General features: G+C 41.9%; 1 long non-coding RNA gene across 1 annotated transcript; it reads right to left on the bottom strand.

Moving 5' to 3' along the window:
* Positions 1-1039: 1039 nt before the first annotated feature.
* On the bottom strand, positions 1040-10470 carry LOC310756527. The gene is made up of 4 exons (XR_014544918.1): positions 10391-10470; positions 3747-3824; positions 2828-2977; positions 1040-1416 (listed from the first exon to the last, which is right to left on the bottom strand). It is a non-coding gene; the product is annotated as an uncharacterized lncRNA (long non-coding RNA).
* Positions 10471-19895: the final 9425 nt, after the last annotated feature.

The following is a 19895-nucleotide window of genomic DNA, read 5'->3' as shown; positions in this document are numbered from 1 at the left end:
TAAGAGAAAATATTATGAAAATGATATATAGGTGGTACATGACCCCAGTCAAGCTTGCAAAAATTTACCATTTGCCCGATAATAAATGTTGGAAATGTAAAGAAATTGAAGGTACATTTTTCCACCTTTGGTGGACGTGCCCTAGGATTAAGGCTTTCTGGGAAATGATTTATAATGAATTGAAAAAGGTATTTAAATATACCTTTGTGAAGAAACCAGAGGCCTTTCTCTTGGGCATGGTCGGCCAATTGGTGTTAAAAAAGGATAGAACTTTCTTTATGTATGCTACAACAGCAGCAAGAATACTCATCGCAAAGTATTGGAAGACTCAAGATCTACCCACTCTGGAAGAATGGCAGACGAAGTTGATTGACTTTATGGGATTGGCAGAATTGACTGGCAGAATCCGTGACCAGGGAGAAGAATCGGCAGAAGAAGAATGGAAGAAATTCAAAGACTATTTGCAAAAATATTGTAATATTAAGGAATATTGAGTGATGTTGGATTGAAATTAAGGGGTTATCAGCTGTAATGGTATAAAAGAATATGAAAAAATAGTTTTTTTTGTATATAAGTAAAAGTATAAGTTACAATAATTTAAGAAGATGGATAGAAAATAAGGCTTTTAGCTGTAATGCTATGAGATAAGGATTTGCTGGATGAACAATTTGAACTGGAATACAAGAAGGGGAGGTATGAGGAGGTCAGGGAAATATGTTATTGAAAAATAAGATATGAAATTTATGTGTTTTTAATATTTTTTCTTTTTAATTTTTTTCCTTTTTTTCTTTGTTTGTATAAAATGGAAAATCTTAATAAATATCTTCTTAAAAAAAAGTTTTTTATTAACAATTTCAACATAACAAAATATCAAATCATATCATATTCACTATTTCCCCCCTTCCCCCCACCTCTGCATCGAACCCTCCCCCCCCCCGAGACTTCCCTCAGCTCATCTCTCTGATTTCTCAACACATATTATTCTCTGCATACTGTAAAATTGTATAAATTCTTATATTATCTGTCTAGTATATTAACCATCAATAAATTTGTGTATGTTTATTCAAAACCTGCCAAGGAATCCAGTTCATTTTGTTGTCTTTTAAAGTAATTTGTAAAAAGTTCCCATTCTTCTTTGAAGTCACAGCTTCTCCTTATCTCACAGTTTGTATGCCAGTTTACACAGTTCTGCATAGTTCATCAATTTCTCTTGCCACTGTTCTTTTGTCAGGGTTTCCTCATTCTTGGGGGATGTCATGTACTTGGATGGGCTTTAAATGCATTGCGTGGATCTGCCCTTGGTTTCATGTCCCTGCACAGGCATGGCATTCAAAGGGTCACCCTGAGCCAACCAGAAGTCACAGGACTGATGTGAAGATGCAGTTAAGACAACCCTATGTATGTTACTCTGGGCTCCTTGAAGAAAGGGTGGGATACAGATGAGAAGTAGCAATAAAAAAAATAATTAAAATACTTTCATAACATTGTTTCAGAGTGCTTGGATCTACAGAGCAGATACTTCTCCGGAGCTCAATGAACTCCTTGAATAGGATAGTAATCAAAGGGGATGTAGGGCTGAGTCCATCTAATGTCTTGGCTCTCCCACTCCCTGATCAGTGCCAGCTACTTACAGACTGTGTGTGTCAAATGTTTCTCTGATTTCTTAGATGTATCTGTCTGCTTTTCAAATGCTAATCATCCTTTTTGGATGGGAGCAATTATGTTTAAGGCTAATGGCTGGGCCCCTCTGCTCTGGGGTCTGCAGAGTTCACTAGATAAAAACACTCTGCCCACGCTATGGATGTTTTTTCATGTGAAAAGTCATTATGAGAACAATGTAGTGAAGTGAATTTTGCCATTGTGTGCCTGATGGATTTAATTTTGCTCTCCCATCAGGCATGGATCTCCTAGAAGCAGGAGAACAATAATGATAAAGAATTTTCCGTTTGAATTAACTTCCTGTAGAGCCATTATGAGGTAGCATGTTAACATCCATCTAATGCCATTGTTGTTATATGACACCACGAAAGGAGTCGATTTACATAAGGACTCGTTCTCCTCTAGGTATTGAGTTTTCAAGGACTGTAAGTAATAATAACCCTACAAGCTGGCATTCATCCATTGCTTGGTAACAATCACAGCATTTCAGACTAAATAAATTAGTCACCCTCTAAGTAATTAATAGTAGGCTATTTATTTAGTAATCTATAATAATACCAGCCTCATTCAGTAACACAAATTCATCTTAAATGTTTTTATGCTGTGCAGCTATGTTTTATATGCTAATGTTATGGTCCTTTCCATTATACCAAGTGGCTGCAGAGGATCTTGTAATGCTCATTATGATGTGGTAGATTTTTAAATGAGAGCTTTTACGAGTTGCTTCTTAGCTGCTCAAATTGCAGTGCACTTAGCGACTGGAAAGCAATTATAAAAAAATAGAACCCTATATACTATATAGGTTATCAGGTCCTTTTGCAACCATTTTTTTCCTCAAGGAAGCCTGCAACACCACCTCCTCCTGATGTTGGAAGTGGCTTTGTAGTGACAGATCCCAGCCTGATCTCCATGCACTGGTGTGCTCTTCTACAAAGCCAGTCCTGAGCAATGTATTGGGGTCAGGGAAAACCCACTGGGAACAATCCCACTTCCTCCTCGATATATTGGCCTCAATCAGATCGAATGCTCAGCCAAGGTCTATATTAACACATATGCTTAATTAAAAGTCTGTTCATTGGTGGTCACTGTATCTGCAATGTGAACTGGTGGTGGTCTATTATTATTAATATATATATATATATATGAAGACAAATACACACACACATACTTTCTCTTTTCCATTTTTCTTTCATTTTTCTTTCATTTTTTCATATTCTTCTTCTTCTTCTTCTTCTTCAATCAGTAATGATGATGACGTAATCTAAGCCAGTGGTGAAGAGCCTTTTAAGCCTTTGGGCAGCTTTCTGGGGGCTGTCTGCTAGTGGTGGGTGGAGCCAAAGGCCAAAGCCAGAGGCAAAAGTGGGCAAAAAAATGTGACTATTTTTAAATTTTTATTTCATTTTTATTCCTGTTACCACCACTACTACTATATATTTGACTTATTAATTGCTTCTTACATCATATCTTAAAACTTGAGAAAAATTAAAATATGTTATAAAATTAACACATACAAAGCACATTCAATTAATAAATACACGATACAATGTCTCCATCGTCATAACAGCTACAGAAAGCTTGGGCAGCCCATTAGCAGCAAAAACATCATCATAGTCCATCAAAAGTTGCAGGGGGGAGTGATAAAGTTTACACCTGATGCCAAAAATGCATCAGTGAAGGTGTCAGGTACAATAAACTGGAGCAGCTTAGGACTTTGGATCTTGAACGGTGCAGGGGAGCTTGGTGGGCGCTTTGGCAGACACCTCTAGGCACCATGGCACCTGTAGGCACTATGTTTGCAAAGCCAGATGTAGTCTCCCTCCACTTCCTGCATTTATTTTCTGCCTCTGCCTGCCTTCATTTCTCTGTGCCTCATTGGGGAATCCGAACCTTTGAGAGCCAGAGCTGTAAAACTGAAGTCTATTGCCAACTCTAGTAATCAAGACTTTGCTAGAGGAAGAGCCAGGCAAACACAGCTGATAAAGTATTTACAAAAAACAAGCAAACCCAAACCCACCCAGCAATCTAATTAGAGAATGGAGGTGAAAGTTGGAGGGGAAACAAAGGTGGAGAGAAGGAAAGTGATTTACCAAACTGGTTTCCTGCAGTTTTATCCAGCTCCATCTCAGTTCAGAATCTCTCCATTAAGATGGTGGTTGCAATATAACCTTTTGTCCAATGGAAGGAGATAATAAAGGAACAACACTGATAAGAAATCGTATGCTTTTCACAGCATTAACAGACTCCCTCAGAGCTAGATATGAGGAAATTGCCATTGATATCAGCCAGAATGAGCCAGGACTAGGAACAGAATAAGCTGCTTTAGAGCAGAGCAGATTATTTCTCCATCTAGCCCGGTATTGCCTGTACACTGACTGAATGTGGTTTTCCAGGTTGCAGACTTTCCCCATCATCTGCTACCTTATCCTTTCAACAGGTGACAGCAGCTGTGATCTTCCGCATAGGAAGAATGTACACTTCCGCTGAGTACATAGAGTCAGTGGTGATGGGTGACCATTGGGCCATTGGGGCAGAAGGCAGGGAGACTACTAGTAGCTGATGCCAGAGCCAATGAGAAGCAGGGAGGGCCTGGCTGATGGTATTATTTTAGTAGCATGATGTTAATGATGTTGCAGGTGGACATTTCCTGGATGAGGCATACTTTGATGAAACAGCGCGAAATAAAACTAAACTCAACAAATATACTCCTCTCCCATATTGAGGCATTTCTAAGTTCAGTACATAAACCACCCCTGTATCTGGTCAACAATCTCAGTTTGCATTTTCTTAGAACAGGAAATATTGATGTGATGTGTAAAGATCTTTCCTATTCTAATTGATTCAAGAGGGTTCTGGAAGCTTCTCTGTGTGATACAAGTTGCTGCAAGCTGGAAGTTTCTAGCTGACACATAAGTTTCTATTCTGCCTAGAAACAGGCACAAGATTCATGATGTTTGGGTTATTCCTTCAGAGAAACTGAACAGCTCGTTTAAACTGGTTCTGTTATCTCTTTCACTCAAGGTCATGCTGACTATAATAATAGGCCAGAAGGAGCCTTAGTTTCATTTTCTGTCTCTTTTTCCTCCTGGTGTGGTGTTCTGTACATAGTATGCTTAGTGTTAAGGTTTTAGTCCTATTGTAAGTTACTGTAAGTTTAAGTTAAGTCTGCTGCAACTGGATTTTCTTATGGAAAGTGCCAATCCTGAATGTATTGGATTTGCAACTTTTATGCTCATTTTCCTTCAGTAGCAGTAAAACTCTGCTGGATGAAATATTAATTGCCTCTGGTCTATTTTTGGGGAATCCTGCAATGTGCTAAGTCTTTTTCTACTCTGCTAACTATACGTTGGAATGTGCTCTGGATCAATATGAGCAGAATTCGTGACAAACCAATAGGTGAGGTCCTACATATAGTAATCACAGCCAGTAAATCTCTCCCTGCACAGTGAATTGTAGGTTGGCTGAATATTGCAGCATCACAACTTCCCCTTTGACTTCTTTATGGTGATCGAAAGGAGCAATTTATTATTTATTTCTTCTATCCCGCCCGTCATTGTGTTATTTCAAAGTTAAACAACAGTGCAAACTTAAAACCAGTAAAATATCACAACAATCTATAATTCACCTCATTTTAAGTTCAGCTATGAAGCATCATATATAACAGACGCCCAGAAATGCAGTAGAATTAATAAAAGCCTAGGCAAACAGGTGGACCTTACCTGATGTCAACATTTAAACAGTGATGGTATGAACCTTATTCCCTGCAGAAGAGCATTACACAGCTGTTGCATCATTTCAGAAAGCAAATTTATTCGTTCTGCTGCACACATTGAAACCAAGTTAGAATCCAAGGAAGAAACCATGCACACGTTGTTTAGCACTAGAGATGACTTGCTTCCTGAGGTGAAAGAGGTAGGTGCCATTCCCCCTGTCCGCGCTCCTCACCAAAGCCTTGCTTACCAGGGTTGAGCATCTGTGCCTTCTGGTGACATCTAGCAAGATCTTGTGGAATTCTTGTTGTTGGAAGAAGCTGCTGCTAGGCAACCCCAGCGGCAGGGGTTGGTGGAGTGCCTGCAGGAACACTGCCTTGCTGGATTCAGCTACTCAAAGTAGCTGCTTCAGCCTGTCTCATGGGCGGGCCGGCCCTGTCATTGGGCATTTCAGACTATATTGTTGTGTTGAAAAAGAAAACCACCAGGAAATGGAAAATCTTGAAGTTAAAGTCCCCCTGCTGGTAAAAAGCTGCAGAATTGATAGCACTGACATCTAGGACCTAACTGCACACAATGTTAAATGCATACCTTGCCTGTGTGTGTGTGTGTGTGTGTGTGTGTGTGTGTTTTCCTCTTTAAAAAGGAGTTTTCAAGAAGCATATCAGAATTCTGACTACAGCACACAGGGAGAAGTTCTTAATCTGTTCCTCCTAAGTCACGATCCTGGTGAAAATCTTCTCACCCCCAGATGCTGCTATTCACTCATGAAAGTATTGTGGATTGGGGGAGAGTGGGGTTTTCTGTACTAGAAACTCACTTTCTATATAACAAAAAAAAGTGCTTTCATAGGCTGCCACCACAGCCTGAATAAACCTCTAGGCTGTCCAACTGCTGGGGAGGCTTTCCTGCTCTAGAAATATTAAAGAGCAAGGAGTTTAGGATTTACTTTCCAAAGGGAACATTCACCCTACCCCTTGTTGTTCAGTGCTAGATATCAGTGACAGTTCTGAAGATTCGTAACTATTGTTGCATGCCAGTCGTTGGTATAAGAATTCTGAAACAGCTTGGTATCATGTGTAATGCAGTTATGCTTCATCACTGCAGGTCTAGCGGGGTATAAAATGTCATTCTTAAAGTGTGTTTATACTCAGAAAAATGATATTTTCATGAAAGGTAATATAGGCTTCCATACTGATTCTCCCTCAGTGCGTATAGCTCAAACTGGCTGCATTGAGAGGACAAATATACAGGTATAATGTTTTCTTAAATGCCATACTTTGCTTAATCTGACATATCTGCCTGCAGAATATAAGAGACAAGCTGTGCTTCTTTTTTTTTATGCCATTGCCCACAGAAACATGTACATATATAACATGAGAATGAAATACTGTATACTGTAAAATTCAAGTGTGATTGTGTGTTTATTTTGCTAGGGCTCACCATGACTTTTTCCCGGGATTAGTTTTTAGTGTCAGGTTCAGAATGGAAAAGAATGGAAGGTATAACTGTTTGAAAATGTGCACATTATTCAGTGCCTGAATATGTAATTTAAATGGACAGGTCTTTGGACAGATGTGCCTCATACAGGCATGCTTCTTTGGGCCCCTGAATTGGCTGCAGTTCTCTGTTGAAAGTAGAGTCAACAGCAAACTCTAGGAGGTGAGTTGTTGTGCCGTAATGTGGAACAGTCCTGAACAGATGGACTGAGCAATATGCAACTACTTCTTTGCCAGATGTGAGTTACATGGGGTAAGGATTTGGTGGGCCAGATAGCCCTGCGGACCTTGCAGTGGAACATTCATTTCAGAAATTAGACACTGGTGTGTGCACATTTTATCTAAGTCCAACAAAATTCATTAAAAATATAGTTACTTTTCTGAAGAGAATCATAGTTATCTCCTGTATTTCTTCCGTATGAAAAAATATTTCCCGTCTCCTTCACTAGGAGCAGTGGGTATGCCAATAAACTGTTGGTTTAATTAAAAACTAGCCTCTCTCTTGTCTTTGAAAGCTTTGGTTTAAATCAGATTTCTGTGCCGTGAAAATATTGCTATTCAAATTAAATTAATTACACTGCTATCAAACTGACAGATTTATATATGTGTATGGGCATATCAAGTACAAAGTCACTTAACTTACAAAGCTTGTTGTTAAACTATTTCTTTCTAAGTTATCTTGCTCTGCAATTTGTTCCAAGGCCGTTTAAAGGACTGCTTCCTGTTACTCATGAGTAAAGATAGCAGAACTTTCTCCTCTGATATCAAATGATCCTAGGGTGGGAAAATAACACTGCTCTTCAAAGAAACCAAGGCATTTCTTGACTTTTGGATAAAATTGTGGCATGCTGTGGCATGTTCCACGATTTCTTTCTGTCAGATGAAGGATGCAAACTGAAGCATAACTAATTTGAAGACCATTCCAATGAATGCAGTGCAACTTACTTCCAAGTATATCATCCTCATGCAGAGACAGCTCTCTGTTTGTGGAAAGGGGCTTCAACAAGTGTATAAGGTTTTGCTGGTGTGCAAAGGCCAGCTCCACTGCAGCAGTTAACCCTATCTTCCAGCCACCGCCATTGCTTTCCAAGGTGGACAGGGGTAGCCATGACACCATCCAACAACACACTTTGCATTCTGATGAACTTTCTTTTGCTTTATTCTTGCACGCTGTATGACTTGTAACTATTTCAGCCATCCATACTGGCAGAGCCAATATGTTTGTATTTTAGATAGAACCTTCAAGGCCACAAGAGTTTTATAGAATTCTTGATGAAAGAGTGAGTTATTGGGGTCCTAGAAGTATTTCTGGATGGTAGTCAATCAGTTAGTTACTTTGGGTGGAATACAACATGGCGCTCTTACAATCAGTCTGCCTGAGCAAGCATTTCAGCTTTCCAGATGGAATGTTCCCTCTCTCCTCCCCCTGTGCGCTGTTCTATAAGTTTTCCCAATCCCCAAGAAACCATTTTGGGGGTCGCAGCAGCATGCGAGGGTGGAGAAGAGGAGGAAATCTCTGTCACCTTGCACAGGGCTTCCTCTGATGGGACTGGTTAGTCATTTAAACTCAATAATACAAAAGGGCTTTTAATGTTGACTGCAATGCATCAGAACACAACACATCTCCCTAAAATGTCTATAACTTTAATCACAGGGCCAGAGCGGTAGGGGAACACCATGCACCTGTTTTCCTGTCAGTCATCTAGGGTGGCCATATTTCATGAAGTTAAAATCCAGGTGATTGGCAGCTCAACAAAAATCATTGGGCCTTTGGGGGAAATTGCCAGAAAAGAGAAGAGGCGGCTGTGGCAGAGGGGCAGCTCCAGGCACTTGGCAGGCTCTGGCAGCTACAGTGGCACTATGGCTCCCAAATGCCACCTGGAGACCCTGCTGCTGCCACCTCTAGCGCTCTCAGCCCCACCGCTACTCACAAACTTTGGGCTCCAAGCAAGAAGGGGAAGAGGATGGGAATGTAGAACCCCCAAAATAGGACAGGTCTGGGATTTTCCGGACGCATGGCAACCCATGCGGGAGAGGGGGAAGAGTGAGGTGGCAAAGATTGAGGCATGGTGCAGATTGGATCTGCTGCTGCACCTTCAGAATGCTACCTCATGGTAAGCACAGTGTTGTGGCCGGTGGGAAGCCAGATGTGCATGAGGGGTGTGTGTGACGTGACGCAGGTTTGTGGCTGAGTTCCCACCTAAATCCCCCCATGGAAAGGTGGTGTTGAGCCCAATGGGTCACATGACATGGCCAAGGAGAGAGCAGGGGGTCCTGGCTGGGGGGGCATAAGTCAAGGCCCCCATTTTGGGGTGGGGATGACTTGGGGGGTAGCTTGCCTCTTAGCAAATGGGGGGCATTGGTGGGGAGCCCATATGGCGAGAGGCAGGAGCCTTTGGGGGTTTTGAGTTTGGAAGGAAGTCTGGGGGGGCAGGAAGAGGCTCAGAGTGGAGACGAGTTGTTCTTGTTTTTATTATGTATTTTGTGTTTTAATGTTGTGAACTGCCCTGTGACCTGCGGGTATAGGGCGGTATGCAAATTTAAATCATCATCATAAAGTATCACCACCACTTCTCTCTAATGGCCACGCCTGACAGTATGACATTATTGGCACAATCAGGGTTGCTGGTGTTTAACTAGTAGACATCTGGTTATCTGTGAAGCATTGCTTTGAATTTTCATAATCTGTGTTGCTCTGTCTTTCTCTCCATCGTTCTGTGATCTCAAGACTTTCAACTCTGTTGCGATCTAAAGTAAAAAGTTATATTTGTTCCTGCAGAATAGCACTGAATTTTGTAGAGTGCCTTCTATAGCTTTGAGCTTCCACACCTTGCTGGGTGGTGGTAGGGAGATGAGAAAGAAATTTGGTTCGGTTCGGATTTTAATGAAAACCTAATTCATACTTCCCAAAGCAGTCTGCTATCTTTACAGAAATACATCTATCTTTCGAACTTCATGCCTCTCCAAATTTTGCAGTGCTGTTCTCCAGCCAAAAATGTACGTGTTATGGAAAGTGTGCATAAAAAAATGAACATTCAATGAAAACATCATATAAAACTGCAATGTGTTAGGGGGGGTGCTGGTTAAAACTGTGTATATTAGAGAAACTGCATACAAAAATGTATGTATTCAGAGAAATACGCATTAAAATGCTGGTGAATTTTCATGAGGCCTTTTTAAAAATGCAAACCGAAGAGGAAACATGGAAAACCATGCTTAAAATGGGGAAAATGAGAACTTGAAAGAAATAAAAACTGACAGATTTGTGTATCCCTAGGGAAGTATAACCAAATCATTGCCTGTCTTTGCCACCTAGTGGAAAGCTGAATTTTACAATGCCCCTTCCTAGCATTAGGGGAAGAGTAAGCAGCAAGGTCAACTTTCCTAGAGGAAATGCCCTAGGAGATACACCACAGGAGATTCGGCTGGTGAATCAGTTACATCCTCAAGGCTTAACACGAAATCAGTTGTTCCTTAACTGCCTTTTTATATTCCGTATAGTTCAAAGCACACAGGGCAGCTTACTTTTGTTCAGTAATGCACATCAACCTTTGCTTTCCGGAAATCATAGTGCTTCTGCTGCAGTGCTTTGTGAAGCAGGATCTTGTAAAAGAAAATTGACAATGATGGAGTGATGACTTAAATACAGATTCACAGAACTGGAAAATGGTGGGTTTTCTGAATTAAAAAGAAAAAACAGCAGGTGGAATAAAAAAAAGAAGGTAGCAAAGGACCTCTGAAGTATTAAGAGCTCAGCAGCTATTGAACTCAATGGCTCCTTCCCTCCTAAAATACGAGCAATGCTATTCACTTTATCAAAGGGTGTGTGAGCTGATCACACAGTTGAATAAAGCCAGAGTGGGAACCTTTGTTCTGTTGAGAGCTGCAGTCCCCTGAGGCTTATCTCTCAGGGGGGCCATGTGGTGGCGATAGGAAGGGGGAAACGGAAGCCAACAATGGGCAGAGCCAGAGCAGAAGGTAGGTTGGACCATCCCTCCCTCCCTCTCTCTCTTTCTCATAGGAGGGATACTTCATACTTTCCAGAATGCTGACCTCATGTGAACCTCAAAAGCTGCAGGTTGACCACCTCTGGAATTAATGGACATTAGACTCCACCTTGCTGTTTTTATCCTCGCCTCTGTATTGGATCTGAAACAGTTTTTGGTGTGTTTTTTATGTTTTTATTGTTGATGTTTTCAACCATTTCTAGATGTTTCATGGGAAGTGATTCATAAATGAAATGGGAACACTCTGTGTATCTTCAGAAGTCAGTAGAAGCGGGCCTCCTGCCATGGGATTACATTGTAAGAAGTTAGTCAACTCGGCTGTGAGCCTGGTCCAGACCCAGCAGTCCTTGGCAGGATCAGGATGAGACTCATGGGCGTAAGAGAAAAGAAGAACTCTGGTTTACAAGGGAAACAGTCCATGGCAAGCCATCAAAAGGCAACCTTCAAGACAGAACATATGCTGAAGCAAACAGGTGAAGGGATAAAGGTCCCGAAAATAAACAGGTGGAGGCTCACAGGGACAGAATAGACAACAGCTCAAAAAAGGAACCAGGTGCAGCTAATTAAAGCTTTTCCAAAGTGTTAGATCCATTCACACACTAGAATGTTAAGCAGCTTTTAGGAAGGAAATATTCCAAACTCCATCACCAGTCAGGAGACAGTCATGATTTATTTTACCCTGCTTTGTTGAGGCTTATGTTAGCTAGCTGCACAGTTGAACACGAGGACAGGGCTCATGGGCAGAAGAAGGAATCAAAGCAGAACCAGATTTTCTCAACCCTGCATGACAAGCTACTTTTGCCTGGAGATTCTGAAAAATGTCTGCCTTCTTCACGTCACTTGGGGGTGTTAAGTTTCAGACTTAGATCAGATGAGGGACAGTGTCATCAGGGGTTGCTCAAGGGGGACCTCAGTTTAAGAATTTCCTTGTTAAACATTAAGTGCACTGCTAAAAAGGAGCTTTCATATATATATTGAGGTTGGCAACATGGTACCCATGGATCACATGCATCCACAGAGGACTTCCCTAGTGCCCACAAGGTTCCTTCACCCTCTCCTCACTGCTTGAAAGTTCTGCTTGAAAGAATCATACTGCTGTAGATAACAGAATAAGCTGTGATGTGTGTTTGGCTTCAGGGGAGTGTGTAGTGCCCACAACAGTTTATCTGGTTTGCAAATGTACCCACAAGCCCAAAAGGGTTGGCGATCCCTACACAGCATAACTGGCCAGCTTTAGAATGCATTCAGCCACAAATATCAAGCAAAAATTCAAACCATGAGTCATATTGGAGGAAACTTTCTTGCAGTCAGTCGGTAGGCTGGGGGCTGAATGTGAACCAAGGTTAGTTTTAAGTGCATCTGAGAAAAGGAGCAGGATATTAGCATGCCAGGATTTTAAAAATATTGGTCGTACAAAGAGCCATTTACAGATAGTCTCTCCAAATCAAGAAACAGCGTTTGACAGATTCTGCAGATGTATCGTTGTGGATATTGTTACTGCTTGTCCTATCTCTGGTATGCAAGCTGATAAGCTTTGTCAGCTGGTCGCTGCCAGTAGGCATCTGGCTTTTAAAAAAAGCTGTTAAAGGAAAAGAAATATGTCCATGTCTCTGCATTCCCTTGGCACCAATGAAAGTCACCGTGTACTTAAGTTTTCTTTCTTGCCATCCTTAGAGCAATCTTTGGAGTTGCATTTTACCTGGAACCATTTTTCCCTCTTCACAAATGATTGCTGATAGGATTTGATAAGGGCATGTCCAAACTGTTCTCATTTGGGGAATGGAGAGAGCCGATTCCCCACATATCACTTCAGACTAGACTTGTTTGATGTTGGTCCATGTAGCTGACAGAAACTATATGGCTTCCTGGCCACAGGGGGAACGGACCCTACCTGCCTAGACTGTGTATAGGAAGCTGGCATCTGTATGTCTTAAGTGAAAAGGCTACTGCTTGCTAAGTTTTGATCTAAGTTTTGTTTTTCAGTGAGAGAAGAAAGAAAATGAAGGGAAGCTTGGAAGGCCTTTGATCATGTTCCAAAGCAGAACGGCTATTCGCCAGTTTCCAGGCCATGGGATAATCTTGGCCTGGATGCAGTGGCCTCAGGATGGAACAAACAGGCATAAATGTGCCAAGAAAGACCCAAGCTTTCCTAAAGAGCTAAGCCAAAAAGATTGTCTCGTTCTCAAAGCAGGTCTGCTGGCACAACCCCCGTTCATTTCAGTGAGGCTTGTGTTCACAAAATGCTTGAGGGACTAATCTGGATCTGTCGTACTTCTCGATTAGCTCACTGTCCGTGGTGGAATAGAAGTGTGTCAGATGGCTGTTTCTTACTTAGGTAGACATATATTTGATGTGATAAATATATAGCAATTCATTTGCCACGTGGGATCTAAATCCAGTTGTCTTCTCTTAAGGTGCCGCTTGTATAGTGGAGAAACTGCTGGGAAGCGTAATCTCTCTCCACTCCATCCCAAACAACAGTCCCATGTATTGAGGACTGTTGTGGATGGCCTACACTGAGAAATGGTGGAGGGACTGTGACCCTGCTAATTCTTCTTGATCTCTGAGTGGCTTTTGATGCCATTAACCATGACGTTTTTCTTAATCACCTGGGTAAATGGGCAGCTGGAGGCACTACTTTTCAGTGGTTCTGCTTCTACCTGTGAAGCAAGTTCTTGATTAGTACTGGTGGGACAGTTGTCCTCGTCCCTGGGCTACATCCCACATGCTTTTTCAACATTTGAATTGAGGAGGGGAAAAATGTTTAGGGCTAAATTATGCTAACAACAGCAACCAACAACCGCAACCACTTCCATTTCTCCTGATCAGGGAGCATGGTAGAAGCTTTTGACTAAACAGCAACTGGATGAAAGAAAACAAACTGAAATTCAGTCCAAACAAGACATACAGAAATACCAGTGTTATGGATTTGACTCTGGAGCAGGCAGTTCTTCTGTGCTGGGTGGCCTCATACTCTTCAAGTGTGCCAAATGCCACTGCATCCAAGTTGCCAGGAGCAGCCTTTCTGCCTTGACATCATAATGGGGCTACTTCTGGGCCCATCACTAGTCTGGGTGCAGACAACCTTCATAAGGCAAATGGAGTGTATCTCCAGATGTGCATCTGCATAGGCTGTGCATGTGGAAGGCTGCTTCTCTGTGTGCTCATATACCTCACCATGGATTGCCATCTGGATTTGACCCTGGGGTCTCCAGTTGTTGTGTCTCATTCTACATTAAAAACCATTCACAATCCTCGTTATACATTCTGCATGGTACCTCGTTTTAGCCAAGTGCAATGTAAAGTGTTTTGAGGGAGCCTATTTTAATATTATGCAACTTATCATCAGGCCAATCCTTTAAAAGTGCATTTAATACGTATTGCATTATGCTGAGTGCACTCCAGTTATGTGTATAGCTAGGAAAGCAATTGCTGACTCTAAATGAATAGTGAACTTACTGCTACTTCCAGAAAATGCTATTTACAGGGATAAACAGTCACGAGTGGACTCTCATGAATAAATTTATTTATCTTTTGTATTTCTAAATGCAAGTGATATCATACATGTTTCCTCTCAATATTGCAGCCAAGATGTCACTGGCATTTATTTTTTTAAATGTACGGTGTCATTGCCCCTATCATAGCTTACTCATGGCTGTTGAAAGAAAATGGGTTCCTGTGTCTCATCTTCCTCTATGCAGAGGGATGGCAGTGTGAGAAGTACCTTGGGATTTCCATCTGACAGATTTAAAGTGCTACACCAAATTTTTATAAGTATGTTTCACGTCTGTTTCACGGCAAAAGCATAGTTGCCCTGATAAGATCTCCTGGTGTCTTTTTCGAAACATAAAAACAGCCCGTGGAGGGTGACTAATAGTCCTGCTTTTGGAGGGAGGGGGGACAGGTGTCTGCACTGCACTTGTATTTTCTCCTCCCCTACAAGGAGTATTTGTGTCACAGGAGAAACGAGGAATTTTTACTGGAAAAGCATGCAAGGGAAATGGTTTAACTCCTCTTTCCCTCAGTGGTGAAGCCCCAACCCAATATGAGGCTGCAGCTGCTTTTAAACACTGAAATAACTGTTGGGTGATTCAATCTCAGATCTCCTATGTCTCAGCTTGCTTGGCCATTGAATCTGAGGATTAAAAGTTCAAGGGGGCCACACTTTGTAATCTCACAAAGCACAATCTCTCAACTTCACAAAGTAGGTTTTCGTACCCTCCTGATCCTACAAAAACCTGCACACTTACCCGGGAGGAAGACCCATTAATCTCAGTGGGTCTTCCTTCCAAGCAGACATGGGTCAGATTGCACTGTTCAGTCCCATTCATTCCCATGGAGCTGACTTCCATGCCAGAGGCTGAGGATTGGGATGCTAATTTGACTTTGGCACAGGTGTGTGTTTTAGTTCAGAAAACACACAATGATACTACAGTGGACGCTCGGGTTGCAAACATGATCCATTCAGGAGGCATGCTCGCAACCCTCAGCGCCATGTGTGCGCATGCTCAAGTCGCGATTCGGCGCTTCTGCACATGTGCAAGCGCCAAAACCCGGAAGTAACCAGTTCCGGTACTTCCAGTTTCGGCGCAGTGCGCATTCTGAAATCACACAACCCAAACGTCTGTAACCCGAGGTATGACTGTACATGGTAAAATCCTGCTGGGGTTAGCATGAAATGCAGCAATTTCTGTTCCATTACCAAACAGTTTGCTATGCCGGCATGTATAAGGCAGCTGCCTGAAAGCCGGCTATGTTCAAAAGAACTGAGGAAAAGGTTTCTTCTTGATGGTTGTTAGCCAGAGCTCCATCGTAGTTATGCAGACAGAAGGTTCAGTCTGACCTTGAGACATAGGTATTTAAGTCACTACTGTGCCATAAACTACTCAGTTGGCTCCATGCAGTGTAAGTTACACTTTCTGTTTCAATTCCCCAACTGAATAACTGAGATATCATCAGGACTGTTGTGGTTACAAATGTGTGATACAGATTGGTGTGATCTGGGGAGAGTCTAAAATCTAGAGGGTCAGATGAGGAAGCCTGGGGGGCTGCATTTTGAATGTAGGATGGAGGTACCCCACCCTGTTAAATAGGATTTATGAGGGTCACTTGTGGTGCAGTTCTCATTCCCTTGACGTCTGTGAGAATATCAATAGAAAGAGGGCTGACTGAAGTGTATGTCAAAATTAAATGCTTGTCAGGGATCTTACGGAACATAGCACTTTACTTAGATTTGTATAGATTAGATCACGTTTTTAATTGCTTCATGTCACACCCTAAACTTCTTAAATAAATTATGAGAAGGCCTCTGCTAATGGATCACATAAGAAGACTGCATGTATTGAATCTTCACTTACTGTTTCTCTCTAACTCATTTCATTGACGAGTTTATTTAGGAGATCAAATACATATCCAGCATGTGCACTTCATTTTCTGCAGTGATCATTTTGAGGACATTAAGTGTGATGGCATTCAGTGAACACTTAAGAAAAATATGATTTAATTAAGTAAAAGCTGCATGGGGCAAATGATAAGATTCTGCTGAACAAAAGCTAATACAGCATGACTGAAATGAAATACACAGAGCAGTAAGAGAGGAGAACACAAAGACTAACCATAGTAACAAGAGATAAACAAGAGACTGATTGGACGTGAGCTAATTGTGGGATAACCAACCTCATATAACCAGCATGCTTAAGCCTAATTAATGCATAAAGAGCTTAATGCCATAGAGTAAGCTGTCCTGCCAGGCTTAGGTCACTCTCCCTCACCTTAGGAGGAAGGTAATCGAGCCTATAGTTCCCCTTCAGACGACCAGAGAAGCTCAGTGAGTGAAGAGAATCTGAGTTGGTTGCTCCAAGCTCAGAGTGCATGACTTTTACAAGCCATTCTTGTGTCCCTATCAACAATTTAAGAACTTTCACCCCTGTAACGAAGCCAAGTAGCACTGCCTGTGTTTTCCGACTGCTGTATGGAAAACCTGACCTTGGGAGAGTTTGTATGTAAACCGTTTTTAACTTGCCAAATGTGTAATCTTTTCCTGTGCTGAGGGAAGAGGGAACTATTTTGGAAGGAATTTAGAAGGACACATACTGTATTTTAAAGGTCTAACGGCCTATATTTCCATGCTTTACTTTGCTACATGTTTTGTGATTTTAAATCCCTGCTAGCATTCTCTCACTAAAGAGTACTTGCTCCAAACCTGGACCTTGGCATCCAAGAAATTCTCTTTTTACTTGTATCTTTCCTTGCCACCAACACTAATAAAGTGGGACAACCACCTGAAAAGGTCTAGTGGCTGGGAATGAATGGAGCGAAGATGGCTATTGAGGAGCTTAGGAAAACAGTGTCTGCCTCAAAATGGTTAGCTTTACAAATGGAAATAAAGGAGATTAAATTGACTGCTGAGAATATGGTAGGAGCAGTCAATACAAAGCAGGAAGGCAATCAAATTTGGAATGACTTGCATTGACTTGGAGCATGGGCAGATGAAGCAATTCAGCGCAGAGAAGTGCAAGGTAATGAGCCTCGGGATTAGAGCAAGACTAGGAAATATATCTTTAATGGCCATATGCTTCAAAGCATTGAGCAGGAGTAGGATCTGGCGGCAGAGTTGGATACCACACTAAATACCCTTGGCACAGGACAGAGGATAAGTTAAAATGCAAATGCAAGCTCAACAATGGGAAGTATAAAAATATATTGGGCCAAATAAAACCTTAGCATAGGAACAATTCTAGCAAATGCCAGCGGAAACTGTAACAAAGCAAAACTCCAAAAGTCCAGCCGCTGCAGTGTAATGCGACTGAGCTCAATCGGAAGTTGTGGGCCTGAGTTTACACCAAACTGGAAATATTCTACTCAGGATGAAATCTGATAAAATCTTCTCAGGATAGAAGGCCTTTTAATATTCCTCACATTTGAAACATGGAGTGGAATGGGTGGGTGGGTGGAGGCAGAGGAAAGGCAAGCGAGTGGGGGAATGGTTGAGCAAGGGAGGAGGAGGAGGTGGCAAGGCGTAAGAGGAAGCTGCTGCCCCACTGCTGGTTTTATGATTTTATTATTCAATCCTTTACACGGCGGGGTTGCATTGCCGTTGCTGCTGTGTAAAGTAGCAGCAGCAATGAGGCAGTAGCTTACTGCTCTCCAATAGGCTTGCTGCTCTCCGGGCACTCAGTGAAAAGGTTTCCTGCTCTTATATGGGATTTGGTATATAAATTTTTCCTTGGCTTTTTTGCTGGCCCATGTAGGACCAGCATGGATAGCTGGCTCGGGTGAATATCTGATGTTTCCTCCCTTTATGGTCTTGATTTATGTGCTACTACTAAAACGAGGCTGCATTTTAAGCTGTATTTTAAGCAGTATTTTAATTAACTGTTTGTTTGTTGTTGTTGTTTTTTATTAAGTTTTATTGTAATTTATATTTGATGTTAGCCACCCTGAGCCCAGCCCTGGCTGGGGAGTGTGGGGTATAAATAAAATTTATTATTGTTATTATTGTTGTTATTATTATTATTATTAATTAAGCAATGAGAGAAGAAAGCCTATTCACTGAGGCTGTCCAGGGAGAGGTGGCACTTGGAGCAGGAGAAGAGAAGGAAGAGAAGCCACTGCCCTGCTACCACTTTACACAGCAGCTATGGAGACCCTGCTATGGAAAGCAGCAGCGGCTTCCTCTTCCTCTTCCTCCTCGGTTCTGCCTGCAGCAACCACCTCAGTCTATGTTATTGGTGGGCTGGCTGCTTTTGGCCTGGTGTGCCAAATCTTTATCTTCCCCCAACCCCATGAGCCAACCTTGATGGTGATGTCAAGTGGCCGATAGATGGGTTATCCTGCCCACCTTCCCCCCATGAGCGGGGAGAGGAACATACTAGTGAAGCAGACCCCAGAAGGATTGCACTCTCTCCTTATCAATCCTGCTGGCTGCCAGGCTTTGCTCCACCAGGAAACATGATGACAAAACTGTACTCAGCAGGACTGAGCCCTCCGCTGGGGGGAGGGCACAACCACAGCTTCTGAAGGGGCCTGCTTTGCCAACACATTTCTCACAGGGAGCATGCAGTCAAAGCAACATTCAGGAGCCAAACCTACCCATCAGATGATGTGGCCCAGTAACAGGTGGGCATGGTTTGAGGGAAATGGCCTCATGGGCTAACTTGAATCACAAACTGACTCTCAGGCAGGAGATTCCCAACTCCTGGTTCACTTTTTTTCCAGGGACAGATTTCAGTGTCATAAATGGAGATGGATTTCTCAGTTTCTCACTTTTCCAATCTTAAATTCAGTTCAGTTTGCAAACTTTCCTCCGAAAAATTCATCAGCATTTTAGTGCACATTTCTTTTAATAAATCGGTTTTGCCCAATATACTGGCTGGCAAGTAATTTCTCCCATTGCAATGCTTTTTTAAATGTTATTTTCACCAATATTCAGTTCAGTTTGTCTTTTTATTCACACTTTACCCTAACCAACACATTTTCATACACATATTTTGGATGGAGAACTGAGTCATGATATTTGGAGAAGTGGGAATTTTGAAGGATAGCCCACGTAAGGTTTGGGGAAGTGTGAATTATGTAAGTTCACATTAAAATGCAAGCTGAATTCCCCCGCCATCTCTAGAAGGAAGTGTTATCAAACAGAACACTGCCATGGAATCTGATGCTAACACTGAAAATGCTGCTCCATTGAATTCTCCCCCCTCCTTGAAGTTTAGTCACACTTATCTGTGTCATTTTCTTGCCTTCGCTCCATATTGCTGCCATCGCTGCTGCTTCAAATTATTTCATAACTAACATATTCTTGTGTTACATGTTGTATAACAGCTACTGAACTGGCAGCAGTATTTGGTAAAATACAATGTCAAAGAAATAGTTAAGTTCTCAACGATTATTACAAGGTTTTCTGCATTTAAGTAATAAAAATGTTGCATCTTAGCACAATAGATCATACACTGAAGCACTTTAAATGTCTCATGGCAATAAATGTCATTATGCATTTCCCAGGAGAAAAAGCATGCACAATG

Source organism: Podarcis filfolensis, assembly GCF_964270895.1.
Source record: "Podarcis filfolensis genome assembly, chromosome: 1".
In the NCBI taxonomy this organism is placed as follows: Eukaryota; Metazoa; Chordata; class Lepidosauria; order Squamata; family Lacertidae; genus Podarcis; species Podarcis filfolensis.
The sequence above is the reverse complement of the archived record's forward strand: the minus strand, read 5'-3'. Positions and strand labels throughout refer to the sequence as shown.